Source organism: Pristis pectinata, chromosome 17 (assembly GCF_009764475.1).
Source record: "Pristis pectinata isolate sPriPec2 chromosome 17, sPriPec2.1.pri, whole genome shotgun sequence".
Taxonomy (NCBI): Eukaryota; Metazoa; Chordata; class Chondrichthyes; order Rhinopristiformes; family Pristidae; genus Pristis; species Pristis pectinata.
This window is the reverse complement of record NC_067421.1, coordinates 34987681-35011497: the sequence shown is the minus strand read 5'-3', so window position 1 is coordinate 35011497 and position 23817 is coordinate 34987681. Positions and strand designations below refer to the sequence as shown.

The following is a 23817-nucleotide window of genomic DNA, read 5'->3' as shown; positions in this document are numbered from 1 at the left end:
GATTCCACTGTCTACATTCTCTTGTGTCCTCGGGTCTTGCATTCGTGTTTTTCATCATCTCTCTATTTGTCTTCCTTTACAAACCCCCGATGTTGCACGGATTTATCGCCACTGGCCGACTCCATACATCGATTTAATAATGGGAAGAAATTTTATTCATTTGAAGCATTGTTATTGGCTTCAGACTCTGAAGCAGAAGGCTGTAGGTTCAATTCCCACTCTAGAACCTTGACCAGAAAAATCTAGGCTGATGCCTCAGTGCAGTGCTGAGGGACAGTTGAAGGTGCTCCCTTCCCAATGTCATGTTAAATTGAGGACCCTCTGCTCCCTCAAGTGGACATAAAGGTTTCTGTGTCATTATGCAGAGGGTGATGGAAACAGAGACTCTTACGTCTAAGAAGCACCTCAAGGAGCACTTGAATCACCAAGGCGTAGAAGGCTACGGACCAAGTGCTGGTAAATGTGATTGGTATAGATTGGCACTGCCTGGTTGGCATGGATGCGGTGGACTGTGCTGTTTGATAAGAGTGGAGGAGTTGTTCCTGGGGTATGTTGCAGTTTATAACCTCTAGCAATAGAAGAAAAAATTATCACAATAATGCTTGCGGGAGCATGCTGTGCTCTGGTTATAGTGCTTCCTGCATTTGTGCTTATGACTACACTTCAAAAGAACTTTGAGTTTGCATGTTCTCTCTGCAACTATGTGGGTTTCCCTTGGGTTCTCTGTTTTCCTCTCTCATCCCAGGATATGCTGTTTGTTAATTTGGCTATTGTAAATCACCCCTTGTGTCGATGGGTGATAGGGGAATGTGAGGGGGGGAAGTTGGGGTATATGTGAGAGAGAGAATAGGCAATTGGAAATAAGTGGGGAAATGGGACTGGGTGGAAACCCTGAGAACCAGCATAGACCGGAGGGGGCTAATGGTCTCCTGTGTTGTTTAGGGAAAAAGTATGAGAATTGCAAGCTTAATCAGTGAGCAAGAATTTGGTAGATGCAATGTAATTTGGGAAAATGTGAAGTTACCCACTTTTGGTACAATAAACAGAAGAGCAGAGTTATTTTTTTAAATAGTAAGACTTTGAGTAATGTTGAACTTCATAGGGATTTGGGTGTCCATGTACACTAGTCACTGAAAGCTAACATGTAGGTAGAACAGGCAGTTAGGAAGGCAAATGAGACATTGGCCTTTATTACAAGAGGATTTGAATATAGGATTCGTACTGTCTTACTGCAGTTATTTAGGGTCCTGGCGAGATGCATGTGAGGTATTGTATACCATCTTGGTTTCCTTGCTATAGAGGGGGTACAGTGAAGATTCACAGGGCTGGTCCCAAGGAGAGTGGATTTTGTGAGGAAAGATTAAGCCAAAATTCACTAGATTTTAGAAGGCAGTAGACCTCATTGAAACTTACTGGGCTCAATAGGGTGGCTGCAAGGAGGATATTCCACTGACTGAGATGAGCAGAATTTCCTTTCCCCAGAGGGTGGCGAATCTTTGAAATTCACTTGGAGGGTTGTAGAGGCTCAGGCCCTGAGTTAATTCAAAACAAAGATCAATAAATTTCTGAATGTTAAGGGAATCGATGTGTGGACAGAGCAGGAAAATGGCTTTGAGGTAGATCACCCATGATGAATGGTGGAGCAGAATCAAAGGGCTAAATGGTCTCCTTTTGCTCCTCGCTGGTTTCCTTGTATTCCTCTGGATCTTAAAGGCAGTTGTAGATCTGACAGTCACACGGGGCCGGTCAAGTAAATAAAAAGAAATTGGGAAGGGGTAATGGGAAGAAAAATGCCAGTAGAGAGATGTTACTGATGTCTCCCTTTAAACCTTACTGTTCTTGGGATTGGCATGAGGCCAGCTTGCTAGTCTCGGTCTGCAGGACTGCTGGAGCACACATCAAATCTGCACAAGGCACAACCCGTAATCCAATTTGCCTGGAAATGAAATAAAATTACCACCTTCTGACATGGATTATCCTGGCCTGTGCCAGGCTTCAATCAACTGGAAATGGAAATAATTGATTAATTATGGTGCCGCTAAGCTCTCTGAAAAGAAGTTTTAAAGATTTGGGTTTTTTTTAAAATTTAAGGTTCTTGGGCGATGAGGAAACAAAATAGGACTGTGGTGATGGGTGTGTCATACTTGGTGTCAGGTTGGAAATGGGTAACAGATTTACACTGGCTGGAGTTTATGGATTGGAAGAAATAAGTGGCTTTCCAATCTATCTTAAACATTTATTCCTGTCACCAATAATGCACTATGGTTGCAGTATGTACCATCTGCACACCTAGGTTTCACTGACAGCACCTTCCAAGCCTGACCTCTACCATCAAGAAAGATAAAAGAAGCCTTTACACCCAGAGGGTGGTCTGTATGTGGAATGAGCTGCCAGAGGCAGGTACATTAGCAACATTTAAAAGACACTTGGACAGGTACATGAATAGGAAAGGTTTAGAGGGATATGGGCCAAATAGGACCACTAGGATGTGAATTTTGGTCAGCATGGACCAGTTGGGCCGAAGGGCCTGTTTCTGTGTGCTATGACTCGAGGTGCAGGGGAACCCTTCAAGTCGTACACTATCCAGAGCAACAAACAATCTGCTGGAGGAATTCAGCAGGTTGAGCAGCATCTGTGGGAGGAAAGGAATTCATGACATTTCAGATCAAAACCCTGCATGAGGACTGGAAATATCCAGGCTTGGAAACGTATCCCCGTTCCTTCATCGTCAGTGGGCCTGAAGCTGGGGAACTCCCACCGATAGGAATACCTTCAGCAGACAGCTCCAGAAGGTGCCTCATCACCACCTACTCAAGCCAATTCGGGCTGGACAATAAATGCTGAGCTTGTCAGCGCCATCCTTTCCGCTGCTCCCCCTGCCCCTCCACCACCACCACCACCCCCCCCCCCTCAAAATTGAGTAGTTTATAAAACTATTCTGGATGTAACTAAGTCACATGAGAGCACATCATCAAGAATGGTGAGGAGGTCGCAGAGGCAGGTGAAATGGGAGCTGCCTTTGTCATGAAGAGAATGCAAAATCTGTCCCTCAGCTTGGGCCACCTACGCTGCATGGTCTAATGGGCCAATTAGGGACTATTGATTTTCCTTTCACCAGTGGCTGACTTAAAAATAAAGCACAACCTGCAGGCATCCTACTCCACGTGAGAAGTTCCTGACTCTATCTCGTGCTGGTCTTTCCAGAGCAGCCTCTAGGTCCCTGTCCTGTCTGCTTACGGACAATTAGGAAGTCTACCGGCAATATCTGGTGTCAACAAAGATGACAACAGTGACAAGTTGATGCAGGATTTGCATATCTTTGGCAGAAAGATTCTAAAGGATGTGACAAAGTTTGAAGCAAGCCGGTGACAGGTGAAACTAACAGGCTTTTAACATCAGAATTTACATTACAGGAAAAGGCAATAATTGGTGCTGAGGTGTGCTGTCATATACAGTGGCATGCAAAAGTTTGGGCACCACTAGTCAAAATTTCTGTTACTGTGAATAGCTAAGTGAGTAAAAGATGACCTGATTTCCAAAAGGCACAAAGTTAAAGATGAAACATTTCTTTAATAGTTTAAGCAAGATCAGTGTATTATCTTTGTACAATTTTAGAGTGAATAAAGGAAAGGAGCACCATGCAAAAGTTTAGGCATTCAAAATGCCATTGTAGTATTGCAATGCTTCACTAGGAGCCAGTATAGACTGAGTGAACAGAATGACTTCCTCCTGTATCAGATAATGACTAATGCATTATCTAATTAGATTTTGTTTGGAGATCATCAAAATGAGTAACATCAACACTGGAAAACAGTGTGAGGTGAGTTTTGGTGACTCTACCAGTTTGTTGGCCAGTTCCTGTATTGCACTGAGAATGGTGTGCTGTACTTTAGACATGATTACATAAGACATAGAGGTAGGAATGACCTTGCAAGCACCATTCAGTGGGTTTGTGGCTGATCTTTACCTCCAGCCTGTTTTCCCACCAATTCCCACATATCTTGATTGCCTCAGTGTCCAAAAATCCAATTATCTCCAAGATATGTGGCTTATTAATATTGGGTGTGTACCCCTTTAAGGATTGTTGCATTCTGCATGTGTTGCAGCAATGTTTGGGGAGAAGTTTCTAGAAAGCCCATCTCCGTGGACGCTGTCTGCTTGTCTCGGTGTAGCATGCATACAAGCAGAGAAACCAAAATTTGTCTTTCTCAGTTCTTTTGGCCTCCCATATCCTCGGATCCTTGCACGCTTCACTGGACCCACTTGTCAATCTTCTGAACTGCAGGCCAGTCCTCCAATCAGTGCTAAGACAGGGCAGAATGTGTTGTTGGAACTTCTTTTTAAAAAAAAAGACAACATTGCATCTTCAAGGCATACCAGAGCAGACAGCCAGTAAAGCAGGCAGGGTGGAAAGGCACTGAGTGAAGCTTCAACCCTGATGGAGGGGCAGAAAACAAGGCAGCCAAGGTAAATACAGCCTGCTCCCCCACACAGCCATGAGATTGAGCGGGTGATCTGTTTTAGCCAAGGACCACTTTCAACTAAGAAATGAAAGGGACCCTCTGCTTAATACCTTATCTAAAAGAAATCTCCAGAGAAGTACAGTGCTGCAGCAGAATGTCAGCCTGGTCTACAGTGGGATATGAACTGTGGAAACCCAGTCTGCTGTACTTGTGTTGTCCGTAAATCCTTCCTTGGTCTTCTGACTTTGAAGCAAAAGTGCTACCCACACAGTCTCAATAGGAGGAGGTATAGTTATAGAATGGAATGAATTTGGCTATAAATTACATGGTATATACAACACAGACACAGGTCATTGATTCCAACCAATGCAATGCTGGATTTGTTGAATCACTTTTTTTTAGTGTCTTTGTGTATCTGTACTCCCTGAATCCTTTTTAGATATTTTTCAAAGGGAAAGTGGCCTTTCCTTGCGAGATTTAATACCTCGCTTCTATCTGCGCCATAAATCATTGCAGACGATGATGCCCGCTCCGCAAGTTTATTATAAGAGACTTTGACAATGTCCACCTTGTCTTTCAGTATCCCGGCCATGGAGCACTGAGCAGCCGTGCCCCAGGGAGTAGTGCAACAGATGGTGCTGGGATCCATGAAGGTGAGCGACTCCAATTGGGGGAATGTTACTGAAGGGTGGGGGTGGGGGGGGGTGTGAGGGAGAGAAAGCAGCTGAAGGGAATTTTAAAAATAAATAAATAAATTTAAAGCTCACTTCATTTTGCCAGGAGCTGGATGAACAGAGACCCAGAGCAAAGAACTGGGGATTAAAATTCCCTGAGCATGCATGTTACTGCCATTTTAATAGCCAGTCTCCATGTCTAAAGCTTGAGGTGAAACAACACTTGACACCAAACGAGGACAAACTGCCAACTTCCATATTTCCATATGATGTGGGAGGAAGCCATTCAGCCCATTGACTCTATGCTGGCTCCCAGAGCAATCCCACTAATTTTCCCTATAATCTATTCACCTTGCATTCCTATCACTTCCTCTCAGATTCTACACGCTAGGGGCAATTTACAGTGGCCAATTAACCTGCTAACCTGCATGTCTTTGGGATGTGGGAGGAACTGGAGCATGTAGAGGAAACCCACAGGGAGAATGTGCAAACTCCACACAGGCAGCACCCAAGTTGGAATCAAACCTGGGTCACTACAGCTAAGGCAGCATCTCTACTAGAACTCACCCAGAAAGTAATATGCCTGATATCAATAAAGTGGAATGTTGAGCTTCTGTCTTCCCATTCCTGCTGGAACAGAGGATAACAACGACCCTTGCCAACGAGACCACTCAAACATTTCTTTTTGGTCTACCTTGACCCTGCCCTCAAACTACTTCATCAGAGCTTGAAGCTTCCTCAGCCCATTTATCCCAATCTCATCCATGGCTTTCCCTGGTTAGTTATTCTGGTCTCATCCATGGCTTTCCCTGGTGTGTTTACCCTTTTAAATTTAGGTGGGGGAGGCAGGAGAAATTCCACTTTGATTCTCATCTCCGAAGCTCCTAAATCTGGATGCCTCTAATATTTGAGCATTTCATTGCACTGAAGACCTGATGCATCTGTTTCTTGTTAAAATTGTCTTCAAGATGTCTCTTAATTGGATTTGCCATTTGTTCAGACCAGTGGGATCAGGGAACCAAATGAGAGTTTCTATCCCAGTTTTAACCATTGATCCCAATCAGCATCATATTTATTGCACAGGCCATTTAATCTTTATTTTGAGTCCTGATGCAGGGTCTTGACCCAAAACGTCGACTACCCTTTGCCTCCTCAGATGCTGCTCGATGCACTGAGTTCCTCCAGCAGATTGTCATTTTCTCCTGGTTTTGATGTCGGGACATAGAACATAAGAACATTACAGCACAGTACAGGCCCTTCAGCCCACAATGTTGTGCCGACATTTTATCCTGCTCTAAGATCTATCTAACCCTTCCCTCCTACATAGCCCTCCATTTTTCTAGCATTCATCTGTCTATCTAAGAGTCTCTTAAATGTCCCTAATATATCTGCCCCACAACCTCTGCCATCAGTGCATTCCATGCACTGACCACTTTTTTTTTTAAATATCTGACATCCCCCTTATACCTTCCTCCAATCACCTTAAAATTATGCACCCTCGTGTTAGCCATCTTTTGCCCTGGGAAAAAGTCTGACTATGCACTTGATCTATGCCTATCATCTTGTACACCTCTATCAAGTCACCTCTCATCCTCCTTCTCTCCAAAGAGAAAACCCTGGCTCACTCAACCTATCCTCATAAGACATGCTCTCCAATCCAGACAACATCCCAGTAAATCTCCTCTGCACCCTCTAAAGCTTCCACATCCTTCCTATAATGAGGCAACCAGAACTGAACACAATACTCCAAGTGTGGTCTGACCAGAGGGACCATTGTTAATTTTAAACCTGAGGTTAATAGATTTTTGTTAACCAAAGACAGATTTATGAAGGAGGGCTATAATTCCTACTGATTGGCAGAACAGACTTGATGGGCTGAATGTACTCTCCCTTGTCCTATGCATTAGAATAGTTAGACAAGGACAATGTATTATCTAGGTGTCTTTCACTGTGGTTATGTTCTCACCTGAGAATTTTGTATTTTAGTCATGTGGAAAACATGCCAGCAATTCGCTTGTGTTCCCTCTGGGACCCTGTCATGTAGTCGCTTGGTTATAGTGGTCCTTTGACCACACTACCCCAGTTTCCCAGCTGAAGCTGCCAGCAATACATTGTGAGTGGGCTGGAGTAGTGAAAGAAACAACACTGTCAAATGTCCTGTGGTGGGCTGCCTTGTATTATTGCTGAAGAGAACAGGTTCAGATTGAGGAAGCTATCCTTCCATTTGGCCCTACTTTTCCATAGTGCTCAACTACATCCCCTCAGTGCAGGACATTGTAAACTGCCACCAGACCTCCTTCATCTGAAGGACGGCACCTCTGGTAAACCGGCGTCCCTCCGCAATTCTGTGGGTAGACCAGACTTCACACTGAGCTCAAGCCCTGTTTTTTTTAAACTTAAACCACACTGACCCAGTGGCAGTAAGTGAAACCAAACTGACATGCTAACTAAATGTCATCTTGGAAATATCACAGCACGAGCTATGTCAATCAACCCACTTGTTCACCCAGGAAAGCCACAGTTGGTCTATGGTTTGATCTTTGTCCTGGAATATTACATGGATTAGTGCCGTTGGGGGAAGGAAGAAGTGTTTAACTGTGATCTTGTCACCACGAAGCTTGGGGCAACTTAATGGACCTACTAGTCTTTCCCCATATCTCGGTGTTGCGTGGTAGTCCAGGTGAAAGGTTCAGTATGAGCTTTACTCCAGTCTATGGGAATCTCATGATTACAGTCACAGCAATGGCTGGGAGATGAAGGCCAAGGTACACACAGTTCAATCGGAATCTGTAGATGGATTACAGTATTGAGGCAGCTCCTTTTCGCGATGGTATGTTGTGCATTCTGCTTCTATGTGCTGTGGTCTGCTGCTTTTTTTTTTTACCACTTTCCTTTCAAGGGTTCCAGTGATGTTACCACCGAGGATGCTACAGCCCGACTGCAGTTTCTCCTCAGTCTTCTCAGGTGCATGGAGGTTTGTATTTGTTTTCAGTTTGGTTTGTCCTTTCCTCATGTCTCCTCCTTTTGTCGCATGTTCTTCTCTCTCTCTGCTCCCCGCTCTGCCCTGATCTTGCACCCACCCACCCACCAAAGTGGCAGATCCTTCCATTGGCCGGCATGGTGGTATTGGCTCTCCTGTGAAAGGAGAGATGACAGGGGAATGTGGATGCTCCCGGAATGGATAAGTTGCTGAGTCTGGGCAAGGACCTACTAGTTTTGTCACGACTTCTAATCAGTCGAGCAATCCTTCATTTCACTAGCCCTCTCCAACACACCTACAATTGATAAAGGTGTTTGGAGAACAATGGGGGGGAAACTGAATGTCTTATTATCTCAAGAGTTTGTCACAATGTTGGGAGGTTAAGCTGTTCATTCCCTGAGCATTCCTGAATGGTTGGGGTCTCCTGAAAATGGGATGGGCACTCACACCCTAGGTATGCTGCTTGTACCTGACCAGCAGTGAGAACTTGGGAACAGCCAAGTGAATATCTCATCCAACACCCCAGAGAGAGCCAACATGATCCTGCTGAAGTGTGGAAACGTTGAAATGGGATGAGGAGGAGGGGTGGTGGTCAGTCACCAGAGGACACCAAAGTAAGATAATTGGCTAAAGAGCAGACTGCTTTGCTGCAGTTATGGTGACCCAAAATGTGCAGCCTGAGAGGAACTGGATTCAATGGTGACTTTCAAAATAGAGTTGGACTTGATCTTGGAAAAGTATAAATTATACAGCTCCATAAGGAAAGCAGTGGGAGTAGGTGGAGAGATCGTGCATGGATGTTTAGTCAAGTTTATTGTCATGTGCATGAGTATGGTGAGGTACAGGTACAATGAAAAACATCAAGCAGCATCACAGGCACGTAGATAACACAGAATATACAGGGTACAAGACAGTGGGGTGGTGGAGACATAATCATTCACAAGTCCACGGTAGTGTAAGAGGTGGTCTGTAGTGTTCTGTTGCTGAGGTAGGGTTAGGGTTGTGCAGGTCGGTTCAAGAACCTGATGGTTGTAGGAAAGCAGCTGTTCCTGAACCTGATGGTGTGGGACCTCAGGCTTCTGTACCTCCAGTGTGGTGCAGCTAATAGAGCTGTTGCTTCACAGCTCCAACGAGCTGGGTTCAACCCTGACCTCCAATGCAGTCTGTGTGCAGTTGGCACGTTCTCCCTGTGACTGTGTGGGTTTCCTCAGCTGCTCTGATTCCTCCTACGTCCCAAAAACGAGCATGTTGGTAGGATACATTGCCCATTGTGTGTGGGTGAGTGATAGAATGCTGAGAGGAAGGCGATTGGAGAGAATAAAGTGGAATTAGTGCAGGATAAGTGTAAATGGGTGCTTGATGGTCAACACACATTCAATGGACCAAAGAGCCTGTGTTCTATGACTCTGGGTCTAAGGTGGGCTGAATGGCCAAATGCAATGCAGAGATACTGATGCTCATAACTGACGTTGCCTCACCTCGACGAGCACAAAATGAAAGGAAGCAGAATAAATTCAAAACATGAGACACCCCCTGCCATTAATTCAGGCTTTAGAGCTTCAAATGGGATTTGGGACCCACAGCTGGTGAGTTTAATCCTCTCATTCAGTCTTAGCAGCCATTTGTCAGCTCCCTTCCTCGACTGTTACAGACAAGTGACCTGATGTGGGGTTGGACAAAATGGAGCATGTTGTTGGCAAATTAAGCTAAACCCAGAGCAGGAGAAAAAGAAAGGACAGTTTGTGTTAGCCAAATAAGTGAAATGTAATGTTGGCTTCGATCTGCTTAAACAGGCTTAATTCTGTCAGCGTTTGGCATTTTGATACCGAGGTTTAATTCCACCCAGGATTGATGGAAGGATTACGAAGCTGCGGAGCAAAAGCGCAAATCCCACAGCTCAGGTGACCTTGGCTGCCCTTGATTTTCACTGGGCTTTAAGCTGTCAAAGATGAGATAGAATAATCCTCTTTCCAGCTCACTTAGACTCAGTGGCATCTTGGTGTTATCTGAAGGCAAGATTTTATTTTTTTAATCCCTAAGAGAATGTGGCACCCACACAACTGACCTGTAGAAAGGCTGTCACTTCCACAGAATGCCACGTTTTTCAACTACGGATAAAAATAATAAGCGAGCTGAGGTCAGTGTTAATCAGCGCAGACAAAGCAATCGGGTGTTGCTGTCGTAATCATTCTTCAGGGGTCTTTTCTCCAGTGTTCCTGATGGTCTGCATGTAGATGTATTGTGCATTTAGCTTGCGCGACTCTCTAAGGAATGCACTAGGAACGTAGCATAGTGGTTCGGTCTCTGAACTGGTATTCAAAGGACCCAGCCTATTGATCAAGTCCCACTACAGCAGCAGGGAAATTAAAGTACAGGGAACTAAATTTTGAATCTTAAAAAGAAAGCTGTGAAATGACTGTCTAATAGAGTCATGGAGTAATACTGCATGGAAATGGGTCCTTTGGCCCAGCTTGTCCATGCCACCATGAGGTCCATTTAAGCTTGTTCCACTTGGTCCATGTCCCTCTAAGCCTTTTCCTATCAATGTACCTGTCCAACTGTCTTTTAAATGTTATTGTACCTGCCTCAACCACTTTGGCAGCTCATTCCATACATGCACCAGCCTCTGTGAAGAAGTTGCCCCTTTTAAATCTTTCGCTGTTTACCTTCAACCTATGCCCTCTAGTTTTTAATTTCCTTTTTCCCTGGGGTGGGGTGGGAGAAAAGACTGTGCATTCACCCATTCTATGCCCCTCGTGATTTTGTACATCTTTATAAGGTCACCCCTCAGTCTCCTACACTTCAAGGAATAGACTCCAGCCTCTCCCTATAACTCAGGCCCTCGAGTCCTGACAACATTCTTGTAAATATTCTTTGCATTTATCTAGCTTAGTGATGTCTTTTCTGTAACTGGGTAACCAAAACTGTACACAGTACTCCAAATGCAGCCCCAACTCCTATACTCAATGCCCTGGTTCACTATCTTCATTCAGAAGGAAAGTTGCCATCCTTGCCCAGCTTGGTCTGTATGTGACTCCAGGCCCATTAGCATGGTTCACTGTGAATGCCCCCTGTAATGCCTGGCAGATGCAGGGTCATGACCGGAAGCGTCAACCATCCTTTTGCCTCCACAGTTGCTGCTCGGCCTGTCGAATTCTTTCAGCAGTTTATTTGTTCGCTCCACGTTCCAGCTTCTGCAGTCTCTTGTGTCTCCTGCCTAGCAAATCATTCAGTTCATGGGGTAAGTGAGGATGGATAATAAGCGCTGGCCTTGCAAGTGACGTCCATGAACCATTAATAAATATGAAGAAATGAAGGAGGCCATTTATCCATCATGCCTTTGACAGAGTTGCATAATAAATCCTCATGAGCCCTGCACTGCACCAATATCCTTACAATTTTTTCCCTTCAAGTATTTAACTAATTTGGTTTTCAGTTATCATTGAATCTGCTTCCTCCAGCCTTTCAGGCTGTTGGGCTCTGTTTCCAATTCCTTTCATCCTCAGTGATCCGGTTACCCATCTTCCTGCTTTTGGTCATAATCTAAAGCTTTCATGGTTTTGAACACTTCACCTTGCTGTTCACTTGCCTAAGCTGAGCATTCTCGTCGCTCCCACAGGCATTCTGATCCCCTGAATCAAACTTCCCCCTGCGCTCTCACCAAATGTTGACCAAGGTGGCCACGCTGCAGAGCCTAGATGTTCACTGAACAGTAGTACAGCAAAGGACTTGACACAGCTGACCTCTACCCTGCTCCTTCATACCCCACATCCTTCCCCCTCTCCCTGTTCCTCCCCCAGAGCCATGCCTGAATTTCTTGGGCCTCTGAACACTGGTGGACAAGTTCCTGCAACCTCTGGATTGGGGGGGTGGGAGAGAGAAAACCCGAGTTGTCAGCGTGCAAACCTCTGCTGTGTCCATGCCCTTCTGGCTGCTTCCACCCCCTCCCAGGTGAACTTGGACACGGTTGGAGCCCATCTCACTCCAGAGTCTTTGAACCTTGTTGAGTCTAGTTGTGGGATGTACTCAGGAGGAAGCCCAGGCAGGAGAATGTCGGGGTGTACTGTATCCATTTCAGACGTGTTGTTTAGCAGGGTTGCTGTTCTTGTGAGATGTGCCTTTTGTGAGCATCAGTCTTTTAAATCCCATTATTCATCTTGGAAATGGGGGGAGCTTCGCGGGGTGGGAGTAATGTGATATTCACTGCCTAGAAGAGACGTGTGCAGCTTGGTTCATTGGTAGCCATAAGCAGAACCCTCTATGCCCAGCACAGCAAAAAAAAAAAGTCTTCCATGCAACTCAAATACAATTGGTGAAAGAACAACAGATGTGTGATGCTTGGTCCGTCATCACTCAGACCTTGGCTCCTATAACGAGAAGACACACTGGTGGTGTCAAGTAGACTCCCATTGTGGCCACTGGGACTTGCAAGTGCATGAGGTCTCCTTTGGGATAAAATTTGGGGATTGTGAATCTTTGGAAATTCTCTATCCAGAGGGCTGTGAATATACAAGTTAACCAATAGGTACAAGACGGAAGTGTTTTGGAGGATTAAGGAAATTGAGGAATATAGAGATTGGGCAGCCAAGTGGACCTGGTTCAGCCCTGACTGTACTGAACAGTGCAGGGGGTTCAGTGTGCGAAATGTCCTTCTGTTTCCTACTGCCTTCCAGCACAGGCTGTGACTGCACAGGGCTGTCAGCAGCTGTCCACTTGAAGGTATTGTTGGGGGCAGGAGTGAAGCAGAATAGGTTTTTAAAACTGGTTCTTTTGCAGCGATATCTCATAAGAATCTGTACAAAAGTGTGTGATGAAAACTCAGCCTACATTGCTGAATGTCCTTCACTGCTTTAGAAAGGCATGCATTTTTCATCTGATTTCTAAAAATAATCTGCACTATGCAATCACGCATCAGCCTTCAAACTTTATTATTAATTATGTGTGGATCCCTTTCACTTTTTGTATGCTAGCTCACTCTGTCCCTCTTTGCATCAGTGATTTCAGGTAATTGGAAGGTTAGAGGGGAGGTGAGGAACTGATATCCCCTGGAGGCTGCTGGGGGTGTGGAACCTGCCGCCTGAGAGGGTGGTGGAGGCAGAACCATCGCCACATTCAATCTGTGTCTGGATGAGCACTGCAGGAGCTGGGGCAAATCGGAATGAGACCGACCCACACCCCCCTCCCCCCCCCCCCAAAAAAAACCTGAAGGCAAGAACGCCCAGCGTGGTGAATTTATTGACATACACTTATCCCATGACACAAAAGATAAATGTGCCCCCTAGCTGGCTTGGTTACAATGAGCCAAATGGCCACATTCTCTACAGAATCAATGATCTACCTCAGGTTCCTGTATTCCTCCTCTTCCTGAAGTCTCGGACCCAAGCTAACGTGCAGTTTCACCCTGTGGTGCAGTCCCCCTAGATACTAGGATGGATAGCAAGTGCTAGTAGTTTATTCCATATTTCATAATGACGTAGGCTGAGACTATTCAGCCCATCTCAAGTCTATGCTGGCTCTTGGGCCATTCCCATCTGTTTCATTTTCCCCCTGTACATGTCCTTCCCAGCTCACGAACAACAATGAGCGAGTGTTTGGGAGACTGGTGGGATGGATTTGTCAGCTGCTGCAGTCTGCAGACATCTCCCGTTCACGGCCGTATTTCCGACGTGTGAACTGTTCAGGTTACAAACTGTTCACAAGAATGGAACCCTGCTGTAATCTGGGGAGGACCTGTAACCTAGTCTCTTTCTCACATGCCCAACAACTCCTGGTTCTCCTGCACTAGGAGCAATCTCACCTTCACTAGGGTCCATCACAATTGCCAATTAACCTATCAATCTTCCAGGGTGGTTGGGTGGGAGTGAATGTTGCAGTTGATGTGCTCACTGGGAAGAGTTAAACAGCACTTGCTCCTACAACAGGGATTACTGGGGCAGTGCTTGCTGGTGGGAGTAATACCCAATCAGCGATATTTAGTGCTTGGGGCTAACTGACCTCAATGAGCCAATTGCTAGCCAGAACTTTGTTTTCTATTTCATTAAGTGGCCTATCAGGTTAGAGCAGTTGCCCATTGAGCCAGTGTGGAACATTTTGCATTATGATGTGTTTTGTGAGGAGTGTGTGTTTGGGCAATATGGCATCAACTAGGAGATTCAGAAGAGGTGTTTAAAACCAAAAAAAAATGAAACTTGCACAATTGAGAAGACTCGTGACTAAATTGGCAGTGTGAGCCATGCTGTCTTGGAGTTGCTGAGCCAACTGTTTTACATTCTAAAGCTCTGCCAAATATTGCAGTGTGGTATGTTCCATCACCCCATTTATATATACCACAACTAATTTGGGACAGCCGTCTGCCTTTCATATTCATAGATAATTATCCACCTCCGTAATATAATTGTGCCCATCTCCTCATCTCCAGTTGAGTGTGGAACTAATTTTGTTTTGCTGTATGATTTTTTTTTAAAATGCTCCTGCCTCAAATGAAAATAGCTGACTAAATACCTGTCCAATTTTTCCTGCTTTGGCCTTGGATTCCTAATACTGCAGGAAAACCTCCCAGCTGAACGCTTTGTTTGTTTAATTTTTGGGATACAGACATCACTGACAAGGCCAACTTTAATTGCCCATCCATAATCGCCCTTGGGAAGGGGATGGCGAGCTGTTTCCATGAACTGCTGCAGACCTGGTGCTGCTGGAGAGGGAGTTCCAGGACTTAGGCTTGTGATCTTTCCATGCACAAGCTGAAAACCAGACCTGGCCAAAGGATAATCATTGGCCCCTTTAACATTGAGGTAAGATGGTTTGACCTTTTTACGACCAATGAAAGCTTGTCTGAGTCCTTTTGATCTCTTGCTGTAAGTTCAATCTGTTTAGTCTCTTGCAGTGTCCTCGGGATGCCAAGAGACTCTTCGTGGCTCTGCGGATGTGATTGTGCCAAAACTGACAGGGCTGCACACTGGCCTCAACAGATGAAGTAAATCCAGGAGGAAGAGGAGCTTGGCCTCCAATGCTGACGTTCCTTTGGCTTGCAATGGTTTCTTATGGTAATACAGTGGCCTGCACCCAACTCCGCTTCCCTACCATTGACCAATATTAGGTTTAACAGAGACCACATGTGAGATAAGTACCTGGAAGAAAGTAGAATGTAGTAATGGGCAGGTTTGAAGTAAACTATAAGCTTGTAGCTCAAGTATTTTCCTCCTACCTCACCTTTCACCTTTTCTCTGCTCTGTCCTTAAGGATAAGTGATGTCAATTTTTAAACATCAGTTGTCCACCACTGCCACTTTGGGGCCCACATTCTGATTGGAACCTCAAAACTATGCAGGCTGTTTGAAGTTGAACAGGGGCTTCACTCCCAATCCTCATCCTGCCTGCACGTGTTGTCAACACGTCCTGGTAAACTGTCTGTCACACAGGCAGGCATCCTGCTACATTTTTTTTCCTTGAGTACTGAAACCAATATTAACAACCACATGAGACCCTCTAACTTGGTGCAGATCCGAGATCGAACCTAGGACCTTCCAGTTCCACACTGGGCAGTACCGTCAGGCAGAGGGATTTCTACTTGAACCTGAGATAAATCCTTCAGTCCACTCTATTGTTCCTGCTGCTTAACTTTAAGATAGACTTTGCTTTAAAAATTATAATTAAATATAGATTATCAAAGTTTCTGTACATCTGCAAGCTTATGGCAAATAATGCTGTTGAGGTCAAATGGCCACTTAAAGCATGTTACAATGTTTATTGAACAAATGTGCATGATTGACAACAGTGTGCTACAGTGGACTCTTTTGTATTTAATCTGACTCTAACCACAATCCCAGAACAGCCAACATCCTACATCAGTCTTCTGCACTGAGAGTATCAAAATATTGAACCATTTATATATCTAAAATGAAAACTATGATCCATAAGTAAAAGTTATCCCACATGATAACCTGAATGTCCCAAGTTATCACAGTGCTACAGGCCAAAGCACAAAACCCTAGGCAATTACAAAGTTGATTAGGACAGTTGCCTTCAAAAGGGAAGCTGAAAAAGTCTGAGAGGAGCTTGTACTGATAGGATTGAGAGCAGGCTTGTCGGGAGCATAACACAGCATGAACCCACTGGACCGAATGGCCTTACTGAGATGTACAAGGAGCTAATAGCTTTTAATAATTCATCTAAAGTTTGTTTTGTACCTGGGTAATCTAGTTCAGCTTTAGATGACCTGGTGATGAATTTCTTTAACCAGTAGTAATTCCTGCTATTCTGGTGTTTGTTACTGTAGAAGGCATTTGGCAATCTTCTGCATGAAGAAGTAGTCAGCTATATACAGTGTATGGATGTTTGACAGTGAGTGGTGGCTAAAGGCTGGGGGTCTGATTGAATCTATCCTTGCCTACTATACACGTGCATTTTCAGCAGGAATCATTGAAGCCCACCCACGACTGACTGGCTGATCTCTTTACATCCTTCCTTTGTACTGAGGCCCCTCCCCAATCCCACTGAAGTGAAAGTTCCACAAACACATGGAAAATGTTAACTGCATTATACGGTGGTTTAATTTATTCATTCATGAGTTATGGATGTCATTGGCAATGCTGCCAGTTATTAACCATCTAGAATTGCCTTGAATTGAGGAGTCAGCTAAGAGTCGACGCATTTGTGGCACTGGAGTCGTGTGAGCCAGACTTGGCAGTGGATTTCCTTCCTTGAAGGACGGCAGTGAACCAGATGGGCTATTTTGATAGACTGGTGGTTTCATGGTTACTGTTACTAAAAACAGCTTTTTTAAAATTTCAGATTTAATTCATTGAACTTAAATTCCCCTGTTGGTGTGGTGGGATTTGAACCTGCATTGGGATCACTGGCCCAGAACTCCAGCTGCTGGTGCAGTAACTTAATCACAACACCACTGCACCAGCCATCCATGGCAGAGCTAAGAGAATGCAGTAAATCTTCAATCATAGCTTGGTTTCCTGCCACAGTCATACTTGATGTAGATTTACATCAGAATAATCAGTTCTGATTATATTTTTCAAATGAGCAACAACAAATCTACACAGAAGAATTTGTTACTTTTTAAACATCCTGATGTTCAGTGTTTCTGTCTATCCTTTTTGGTTTGCCCAGGTCTCGGGGTGGGGGGAGGGGAAGAGGGGAGGTGAAGAAGGTATCAGGGCTCCTGAGCAGCATTGCAATGATACCTGCTGGAAAATGCACACTCAACATTGGTGTGTTACAAATGTTGAGTTTGTGATTTGTTCCATTGGTTGAATCTCACAAAGAATTGTCAAGCTGATTGCTGACTCTGAGCACAGATTTAGTTAAACTCCTTCCAGAAAGCAGTCAAGCAAAATCTGTCTGTGTATGCGCACCTGTTTTGCAATGTTACAGTTTACACTTGCATGTAAATTAACAAATGGTCAGCAGTTCTTCAGAGTTAACATTGTAATTTAAATTAATCTAACATTTTACTAACCAGTTTAACCAACAACTGAAACACTTACTAACAGCGCAAGCTCTTGGTGCTGATGTCTTATTAACACTGATTAATCATTTACTAACTTGACTTTCTAATTTTGAATAAGCAGGAATGATAGCTGCAATCTTGATTATACTGGGGCTGTCACTGATGTGGTAATAGAGATTTGTTGAAACTATGTTAAATTAATGCTGGTTCAAATCTACACTCACCCCAGACTCTCCCTGTTTTCCCATTGGTCTGCTCACCGGGCGTTGTGTTAGAGTTGTACAGCAAAGAAATGGGTCCTTCAGTCCACCATGTCCATGTCTGTTTTGCTTATCTACATGAATCCCATTTGCCCACAGTAGGTATGAATCCTACTGTACCTTGCCTATTTAAGTGTCTGTCTAAATGTCTCTTTAAACATAGTGATTACATCTGACGTCACCAATTCCTGTGCACTTTTTAAAAAAAAATTCCCCTCAAATTCCCTTAAACTCCTTTCTTTTACCTTAAATGTATGCCCTCTTGTTTTCCATACCCCTATCATGGAAAAAGGATTCTGACTATCTTATTCAAGCCTTTTATAATTTTGTACATCCCTACTTTGCTCCAGGGAAAACAAGCCCAGCCTATCTAGTCACTCCCCATAATTAAAGTTCTCCAATCCAGGCAACATCCTGGTGAATTTCCTCTTCACTCTCTCCAGCACAACCACCTCCTTCCTATAGTGTGGCGACCAGAACTACACACAATACTACAGGTGTGGTCTGATCAGTGTTTTGGTAAAGTTGCAATATAACTTCCCAACATTATTCTATGCCCTGATCTATGAAGGCAAGCATGCCCATATGCATTCTTCACCACCCTATCTACCGCTGTTACCACTTTCACAAAATTATGGACTACTGTATATGTCCTACCCCTATCTGACTTCTCAGAATGCATTTCCATCTGCCAATGTTACACCCAACTTTACCATCTGATCTGCATCCTGGTGTAGCCTTAGACAATATTCCTCACTATTCACAACACCACTAACTTTTGTGTCATCCGTAAACTTGCTAATTATACCTCCTACGTTCACATCCAAGTCATTGACATGTATATCACAAAAAACAAGGGTTCCTGCACCAATCTCTGCAGTTCACCACCATTTACAGACTTTGAATCTGAAAAAGCATCCTCTGCCTCCTATCACCAAACCAATATTGCATCCAGTTAGCCAGCTTGCCTTGGGTCCCATGTGGCTTAACCTTCTGAACCAGCCAACCATGTGGGACTTTGTCCGATGCCTTACTAAAGTCCATATATAGCAGCATCTATTGCCCTGTTTTCAAGCTTATTAGTTACCTTTTTTAAAAAAAAAAGGCAGGATTTCTCCAGCACAAAGCCATACTGACAGTCCCTGATCACCCCTTGCCTTTCCAAATACACACAAATCCTATCCCTCAGGATTTGCTCCAATAATTTCCCTACCACTGATGTAGGTAGTTGCCTGACTTATCCCTGCTGCCCTTCTTGTATAAAGGAACAACATTAGCTATCCTCCATTCTTCTAGCACTTCATCTGTGGCAAACAAAGATGCAAACATCTCTGTCTGGGCCCTAGCTATCTCCTTCCTTGCTTCCCATAGTAACTTGGGATAGAGTTATCAACCCATAACATCTAATGCCTCTTTCCTCGTCAATACTAACCTGTTGCAGATTATCTATGTACCCCTTCGTGAACTCATTATCTTCCACATCCTTCTGGTGAATAGCTTTAAAGCATTAATTTAAGATCTTGCCCACGTTGCCTGGCTCCACACACAGATTATTCCCTTTGGTCCCTATTGGGACCCATGCTTTCCCTGGCTACCCTCTTGCTCCAGATATACTTAATGTTTTGGGATCCTCCTTAATCTTGCTAAGAATATGGCAGAAATTATACATACCATAACAGCATGTAGTTTTCTAAATAGTGTATGCTCCTCTCAGTCTAATATTCCAGCAATATTGGAGGGGTGAGAGTCTGCTGAGGAGGTGGCTGGGGAGAGGAATTTGGTGAGAAATTCCCTCTTATTACTATTTGGCCTCTTTAGTGTTCATATAGTGAGGTGACAGTTGAGCCAAGAACTGTGGATATCCAGGAATATGGGATTGGGCTGGAAAATAGATTTAAGGTATAGGATCAGCCATGATGTCATTGATTGGTGGAGTGAAGGGCTGTATGGCCTACTTATGGACCTTTCTGTCCCATAAAATTGTATGAGCTATCACTTGTAACAATAGGGAATTACTTCACCCTGCCCTTCTCCCACCACCCGCCCCCCGTCATTGATAACTTCAAGTGAAGAAACACTGAGTTATTTTGGTGTGGAAGAAGAGAGGAATTGCCATTAATGATCCAGGATGCAATAAAAGTTTGACCTCCGTGTGTGGCTTAGTCACCCAGGAGAGATTCAGAGTATTATTGAGCTGAAACAATTGACAGATTAGGATAAGATATTTATTTATTAGTCACATGTACATCGGAACTCAGTGAAATGCGTCTTTTTGCATTACTGAGAATGTGCTGGGGGTAGCCCACAAGTGTCGCCACTCTTCCGAGGCCAATGTCGCGTGCCCACAGCTCCTAACCCTTACGTCTTTGGAATGTGGGAGGAAACCAGAGCACCCGGAGGAAACCCACGCAGACACAGGGAGAATGTACAGACTCCTCACAGTGGCTGGAATTGAACCCAGGTCGCTGGCACTGTAATAGCGTTACGCTAACCGCTACACGACCGTGCTGCCCCTCTCTACCGTTGCTCTGGGAAGTGGAGAGTGGTAGCTCTAGGAGATGGGCTTTAATCTGTAGGTGGCTGATGGACAGTAAGGCTGGAGGAGCTGGGAAAGATTGCTTTAGAGGAAGAGGCGATGCAATAAGTGAGGACGCAGTGAGAATGAAAAGTAAGCAGGTGGGAGGGACTTGGTCGGAGCTGAGGAGAGACTTAAATTTGGAGGAATAATTACCACAGATACGTCAAAACAAAAGACCAAAATGGACACCACGGGGTTTAGGGAAGAATTACTTGTCAGATTACGCACTTAACTAACTGCAAATCTAACATCCAGTCCTTTTAAGTAAATTACCATCTGTGACAGCCTTGGAATACTCAACTGTCTAATGAACTTGGTCTGATGCATGTTTATTTGCACAACAATTCAACTAACTTGATTTGATACCAACATTTCTAACTAATATTTCTAACAAACTAATTTGTATTAATTCTAATAATCAGCTTGATGAATGTACCACTTTCTTGTGACTAGTCATTCAGAGCTACTGATTGTACCCACTATATATTCCCCGTGTGGGTCTGTGAACAAGCCAGATTGCTTTAAACTATGTTGTGCACATAGAGAAACTGTTCTAATTATTGGGCAGTCTTGCACAAAGTTGCAATACATTAGTCCTATTTGGGTTAGTTAGATTATATCTGATTAAAATGGTAAACTATTGCCCCCTTACTGCCCAGTGCTATTTAGCGATTGTAAATGTGAATCTGGCTTCCGCAAAGCTAATCCATCACCAAACATGAAAATTCTACTAAACTGTGTCCTTGGCCACAGAATTTCTGTTCAATTCACCCACCACCTCTGTGCTCACTGACCAACTAGTCCAATGATGTCTCAAGTTTCAAATATTGGACCGGGTTTCCAGATTGCTCCTTTGCCACCTCTTTGCAGGGTTGGAGAGATTACAGAGATCAGCAATCTCCAAGGCCTCCTCACTCTAATTCTAACTCTTGCATATCACAGACTTTAATTGCTTTTGTTTTAGCGGCCCTGAGCTTTGGAAATCCCTCCCTAAAACACTGCTTCTCTCTCCCGTTTCTGAAATGCATCTTAAACCCTGTTGCAGATGGTGAAAAGCTAAGTCAGTCGTAATATCTCCAGATTATGCTCCTGCAAATCACCCAGGGATATTTCACTCCTTTCAATGTGCCTGACAAATTCAAGTTGTTTTTGAGGCTCTAAGAGTAAAGAACTTCAGATCCAAGTTAAATAGCTTATGAATCAGCTCCAGTTCTCTTCCACTCCTCTCAATATCTGGCAGGAAGCAAAGCTTAAAGAATAATAATTGTTTTGCCAATAACGGATGAGGTTAAATATTATTCAGTGTAGATTCTAGTTAAATGTTACCCAGCTGTCGTTTATTATATTCATCTTTGCAGTTGATGTAATTACAGTGTGGTTCACTGCTAATTATATTGTGGTTAATTGCCTTTCTGCTTCTTATTAGGAAGTATTTTCCTTGTCTGCGCTGAGTTAGATTTCAGCCAGGGCGGTTTCTGGTGTGTGACAATTACCCTCAACTCCCCTGGGCCGGGGAGATCTATCAGCCTGGATAACTGTTCCCAATCACCATCCACTGCATGTCCCTATTAGACAAGATCAGGATTGTACTCGAATCTGACGCTTCCATGGTTACAAGCCCTAAGCACTCTACCGCAGCATTCGCCTTGCCTGTAAACGCTGCTGCTGCCCATATTGCAGTTCACACCATCCTATTCACTCAATGTGACCTGGTCTGTTCTTGCCTGGGTTTTTAAATAAAAACATTCCTAATTATAGCCTCAGCCCTCCCTATCGCTAACCCCTTTCAGTCCTCTAACCCTCTGAGTCCTCTGCCCGCTTCCAATTCTCGCTGCTTCCACTGCCCCAGCATTAATTCCTCCACTCTTAATGGCTGTGCCTTCAGCTGCCAGGGCTATGAGCTCTGGAAATCCGTTCCTCAATCAGTAAAGGGATGGGAAAACTGCGTTTTAAATGCCTGTCCCTTTTGTTTCTCTCTCCTTTTAAAATCTTCCTGAAGACCTACTACTTGATCGAACTTTTGGTCATCTATTCCAAGGTCGACTTTTGTTTGATAGGACTCTAGTGAAGTGGCCTGTGATGTTTTACCATTTGAAGGGCTCTATGTGAATACAAATAGTTGTCATCTGGACTTGCTTTGCAGATGAGCAAAAGGTCTAAGTACTGGAGGAGTTAGAGCAACGGTAAAACTATCCCTGATCACAGGTAGCACCTTCAGGACAAGGGGAGAAACGTGCTTAAAATAATCTGAATATAGAATAGTATAGCACAGGAAAAGGCCCTTCAGACCATGATATTGTACTGAACTAATTAAATGCTGAACTAATTAAACGCCTAACTAAGCTAGTCCCTATGCCTACATAAGGTCCAAATCCCTGCATTCTCTGCATATTTGTGTGCCTATCTCTTAAATGCCTCTATTGTGTTTGCCTCTACTATCACCTCTGGCAGTGCATTCTGGGCACCCACCAATGTTTTTTTTAAAAAAGAACTTGTCTGCACATCTCCTTTGAACTTGCCCCTTCTCACCTTAAATGCATTAGTAATAGACATTTTGACCCTGGGGGAATAAAGATACTGGCTGTCTACTCTAACCTATGCCTCTCATGATCTGAAAGTGTTACACATTATGTGGAACTTGCCATTGCAAAACTAGCATTGCTGCACACTGTCCCGCACTTTATCATTTCAGTTTACAACCAGATGCTGATGTTTGCTGTGGTATATCATCCCCATAAGTGTTGAGACAGTGTGAGTTGAGCAGCTCACTGCCTCACCGCTGGGATGCACAAACACTGTCTTATAAACTGCATACAGTGTTTCAAAGAGCAGGCCAAGATCTCATCAACATCAGTCCATACGCAATGTGGATGTGTGTTCAGCTGAACCACTGGCTGCCAGATTAATTACATGTTTCAAAGAATTTTGAACCCAATGGACTAATTTTAACTATGAAGTTTAATTAACATGGGAATGATATTTGGCAGTGTTTAAGGAGATAATGAGAGCTACACTCTAAATGATGTTGGGATGTTGTGAATCATCAGACAGTGAAAACAAACAAATAGAGACCATGTAGTCAAGTCTATGCCATACGATTCCCACCTAAGCCCCCATCCACTGTACCCAGGCCAGTTCCACAGACGAGTCATGCAATCTCCTCCTATCTGTGTACTGAACACCATGTCAGGAACTACACTTGTTCCCTTATAAACACAGTACAGAGTTTATTGCATGAGTTTGTACAACCTGGATTGACCTGAGGATGTTTGAGAGGGAAGAAAGTGCCTCACGCTCCTTCCGAATAGTTACTTGGGTAAAGAGTCAGAGCAAGAGTTAGAACCTGTCGTAAGGTTGAAATTGGAGGGGAGAATGTGGGCTATTTGGTTGGGTAAAGCGGGTC

At 44.0% G+C, this 23817-nt stretch overlaps 1 long non-coding RNA gene across 2 annotated transcripts in view; it reads left to right on the top strand.

Annotated features, from left to right (window-relative positions):
- LOC127579265 (uncharacterized) overlaps positions 1-23817 on the top strand; it is a 49112-nt gene that overhangs the window by 11265 nt on the left and 14030 nt on the right. The window contains exons 2-6 of one of the 2 annotated variants that reach the window (XR_007957655.1): positions 5044-5116; positions 8037-8111; positions 11252-11358; positions 14712-14908; positions 14991-15160. This is a non-coding gene — a long non-coding RNA (uncharacterized LOC127579265). The remainder of the gene's footprint in view (positions 1-5043; positions 5117-8036; positions 8112-11251; positions 11359-14711; positions 14909-14990; positions 15161-23817) is intronic. The other variant, XR_007957654.1, reaches the window with a different exon arrangement.